The 4,745-nt window shown below is 40.4% G+C and overlaps 1 protein-coding gene across 2 annotated transcripts in view; it reads left to right on the forward strand.

The window, feature by feature from the left end:
* The first annotated feature begins 371 nt into the window (after nucleotides 1-371).
* LOC122249520 (uncharacterized) overlaps nucleotides 372-4,745 on the forward strand; it is a 166,251-nt gene continuing 161,877 nt past the window's right edge. Inside the window, exons 1-2 of one of the 2 annotated variants that reach the window (XM_043010464.2) lie at nucleotides 372-424; nucleotides 1,181-1,549. The gene's annotated coding sequence lies outside the window, so the exon portion shown is untranslated. Of the gene's footprint in view, nucleotides 425-1,180; nucleotides 1,550-4,745 lie in introns of those variants that run through there. The other variant, XM_043010467.2, reaches the window with a different exon arrangement.

Below are 4,745 nucleotides of genomic sequence, written 5' to 3' on the forward strand. Positions count from 1 at the left end.
CAAATTAAGTAAAAATAATATTTAAAATAACAGAAACACTGGCGGTGTGGAAACAAAAAATATCTATCTCTAAATTCCTGGGTGTTCTCATCTGAACCCACGAAGGGGCCGGTGAGGGGGGGGCTACATTTGTAAACACTACTGAGTTCTTCCCTGTGCGATATCTAACGCTTACGGGAGGTAGCTTCATGCTGTCTACTTCAAGCAAGCTCGAATCGTCTTTATCAACGTTTCCATGAAAGTATAATGACAGAATAAGCCTTCAAAACACCGGCTCTGATTCCCACCCCATGTGACTCGGCGCCATTTTCCCCTCCTGCTTCCCCCTCACCCCCAACGCGCTCCCCCACCACACTGTAAACACAACATTCAGTCAGTATATGACTAGCTGCGGTGGAGTAGGGTGTCGACGCTCGTCCGTCTGGTGGATATGATTTAAATTGCGTTTGCATACGACTTGTGTCCGTGTGGGAACTCGTATAGCTCGTGCGTGGTGCGATAACTGTCGGCGATTGAGTATGCGAGGGGATATATTTGCAAAAGTGACGCAGAAATCCTTCAAGAGCTTGTGAATTTGGTTCGCGCACACTCGCTCGTCTATCCAAGACTAGCGTAGTATTTTTAGCGTGCCCAGTGAGAGTTGGGAGTGTGTGCGTGTGCGTGTGCGTGTATGTGCACGTACTGTGTAGCATGTGTGTTGGTGTATTTGTGTGTGTGTCATTCCGTGCGACTTTTATCCTCGCAGGAAGTGAGATTTAGACTGTCAAGCAATTGGAATTACGCAGAAGGGCGGAGAAACAAACGCTTACGCTCTTAGCATCCGTGTTGGAAACCCAGTGTGTCATAGTGAGGTATCGGCAAGCAACGTACAGGTGCAAGTGCAATTGCATGCAAATGTCACTCCCCCTCCAACATATTCGAAGGACGTGGCACGGAATGGTGTGGTAGCGACCTGTCCACCGCTATTGCGTCATTAGTTTTGGAGGTCCGCGAACCCAAACCGCCGCCGTGTGGGATGTTTTTATTTTTTCCCCTCTTTTTCGTTTTATTTCGGTATGGCCGCTTAGTTCCCTTTGATGTTCGTGTTCGCTAGTGTTCTGACGACGTGCGTAGTAATATTCCTATATTTAGTGCATTTGTGGTATCTGTATTCTTATTTATATTTGCTTTTCTAATACAGCAGTGAGGTGAATCCCATTTATTTATAACCTCTCGAAAACAGACTCCCCTATTTAATAATAATAATAAAAAAAGAAATAAACATCACCTCGAGGTGCACGAATTAGAAATAATTAATACAATACACATTTGGGATATACGACCCTCATACCTGACGGGCGGAAAGTGAACCCCCGTTGATTAACACCGAACCCAAACACACCAGAAAGGAAACAAAGATCAGTCGGCCGAAATCCTCTAAGAAGGAAAATAATCCCAGTATTAGGCTAGGAGGATTTACTTTCGACTAGGCTCAGGAGGCTCAACCACGCGACGACAAGCTACTCCGAGCAGCCTTACGACACCTTACCTCATCTACCCTTCGAAAAAGGTAAGGTTGGGGAAAGGGGAAACATTAGGTTAAATCCGTTTTTTTTTTTTTTTTTTTTTTTTTTTAGTATTGATTTTTTTTTTAAATGTTCTTGTTTTGCGGCGTTGGTTATTTTTCTTTTCTGAGCCTGCATGTTATTGCTGTTGATATTTTTTATTATATCGATAATATTAGTAGTATGATTATTTGTTTCCTTGTTGTTCCATTATTACTATTATTATCGTTATTATTATTTTATTATTATTATTATTATCAATATCATTATCATCATTATTGTTATCATTATTATCATTATTATCATTATTATTTTTTATCATTTTCATGATTATATCATTATTAATATCCCTGTTATTCCATTATTATAATTGTTATTGTCTTTATTATCATTGTTATTACTATTATAACTATTGATACTATTGTTATTATTAATACCACTATTTATGTCAATAAAAGTTGGAAATGGGATAAAATGAAATGCAAGGAAGAAGAAGCAGAAGAAGTAGAAGTAGAAGTAGAAGTAGAAGTAGAAGTAGAAGTAGAAGTAGAAGTAGAAGTAGAAGTAGAAGTAGAAGTAGAAGTAGAAGTAGAAGAAGAAGAAGAAGAAGAAGAAGAAGAAGAAGAAGAAGAAGAAGAAGTAGAAGTAGAAGTAGAAGTAGAAGTAGAAGTAGAAGTAGTAGTAGTAGAAGAAGAAGAAGAAGAAGAAGAAGAAGAAGAAGAAGAAGAAGAAGAAGAAGATGTGAAGGAGAAGGTTGACATAGGCAGGGAGGGCGTGGAGACTTTTGCGGGTTCTTGGACACGCTGACTTCGTGACGGGTCGATCGATATTGCCCGCCGAATGGACCGAGCCCAGCACCGGGTGAGGGCGGGAAGGGAAGGGAGGTTCGGGTGGTAAGGCAGTCAGACACACGCGCACACGGACACGCACACACGGACGCACTCACGCATACGTATACGCACACACGGACGCACTCACGCATACGTATACGCACATGTATACGCACTCACACGCACACGCACACGCACACGCACTCTCTCAATTTATCACTCTCAATTTATCACTCTCTCACATTCTCTCTCTCTCTCTCTCTCTCTCTCTCTCTCTCTCTCTCTCTCTCTCTCTCTCTCTCTCTCTCTCTCTCTCTCTCTCTCTCTCTCTCTCTCTCTCTCTCTCAATCCCTCCCTCCCTCCCTCCCTCCCTCTCTTGTTATACAAATTACACATTATTAACTCACATTGTAATTTGTACATTAAAACCTCCTAAAAGTTTACATTAATACCATTGTTATTCTGACGATAAGCCTTCATTTCCCCCTAAAATTCACCGATCTTATCTATCTCCTACCGTGTGGAGATAACTATTATGTAACTTATCTTATATATATATATTTATCAAAGTTTAAAGCGTTCATCTTTCTTGAACTTGAGTTGATTTTGGTAAGTGAATATTTTTCGGATTATTTTGATGATCGCCTGGACGTACTCGGGGTGGGAGTGAATATTGTTGTCAACCTTGGAGGTAGCTTTTAATGATTGAATGAGGAATTTTTAAAAGAGGGGGAGGGAAGGGAGTGGGAGGGAGGGAGGGAAGGGAGTGGGAGAGGGGGGGTGGGAGGGAGAAGGAGAGGGAGAGGGAGAGGGAGGAATTTTTATGTATGTAAATTCATAGAGAGGGGGGGGGAGGAGAGAGGGAGGGAAAGGAAGAGAGAGAGAGAGGGAGAGGGAGAGGGAGAGGGAGACGGAGAGTGGAAAGGAGAGGGGGAGAGAAAGAGAAAGAGAGAGAAAGAGATTATTATTAGTATTACTGTCAAATTTATTAATTTCATTGCGTTATTAGATTGTACTGAGGACATTAATGACAATACCATGGATGTTAGTGTAATGTTGATTTATATTGTTAGTGATGTATTTTTTATTGTTGTTATTATTACTGGTTTCATTTTTTATCATTGTTGGTGTCGGTATTATTATTATTATTGTTGTTGTTATTTGCTCTTATTTTTATTATTATAATTATTGTTAACTTTATCATTATAATTTGCATTATCATTATTGTTATCTTTATCATTATAATTTGCATTGTCATTATTATTAGTAGTAATATTGGTAATGGTAGAAGTAGGCCTAGTGCTTTTATTATGATGACTATAATGATAATGGTAATATTTATCAAAGGATAACGTTTTTTTAATCTTTTGTTGGTGTCGTTATTTTTTTGTACATGCCTGGCTATCATGAAAGGAGGAAAGAAATGAGATGACAGCAAATATAAGTGAAAAGCGCATCACTGTACCGGTTTGTGAGTAAAATGGCGCATGGATTTCTTAACCAGCGCGTAGGCTGAACGCCGGGCGGGGGCGGCGGCGGTCCGAAGGTCAGAGGTCGTGCCCCCCCCCCCCCAACCCCCCATCCAGCTCTCTTCTCCCTCCCTCCCTCTCCCTCCCTCCCTCTTGGCCTCTCTTCATCTCTGACACTCTCCCTCATAATTTACCCTCTTGTACTGTCTCACCCTCTCACCCTTACACTCACTCTCCTCTTTGCCTTCTCTTCATCTGTCACTCTTTCCTTCTCTTTTCCTCTCGCTCCCTCTCCCGTCTTTCTTTCTGTGCTTCCCTCCCTCTATCATAATTAAGATGGCTATTGTTATTAGCATCATCATCATCAATGTAATTAGATAGTAAAAATACTGATGATACAAGTAAGGATCATAATAATAATATATATATATTTTTCATTAATGTTGTTTTGTTGTTGTTGTTGTTTTTATTATTGTCATCATCATTATCATCGTCATCTCTACCATTACCGCATCATTGTCAGTATCATTACCATCATTATTATAACCATTATTATTACTAATTATATTTACCATCATTATACCCGATGATGAAGGCGATGATGGCAAGGATGATAACAATGATGACTATGTTATCTACGCTGAAAGATGACAGGTGTCCGGTCACTTAACGAAGGGCGTCGAATGGTGGTCACAGGTAGTGATGATAATTACCCGGCCATTATGATAATTATACTTTCCCGCGCCTGCTGTGTTTTGCCGTTTAATTAAGCCGTGTTAATGAACCTTTGATGAAATTATTTAATCAATGAAACTACGATAGCGGCTCGACGACTGGGATTCTTTAGTGTAATTCCCCCCCCCCCCCCCCATTAATCCGGGTCATACTATTGCAATTATTAA

The sequence above is a fragment of the Penaeus japonicus genome, unplaced genomic scaffold (assembly GCF_977035675.1).
Source record: "Penaeus japonicus unplaced genomic scaffold, GWHDUDI00000001_assembly GWHDUDI00000024, whole genome shotgun sequence".
In the NCBI taxonomy this organism is placed as follows: domain Eukaryota; kingdom Metazoa; phylum Arthropoda; class Malacostraca; order Decapoda; family Penaeidae; genus Penaeus; species Penaeus japonicus.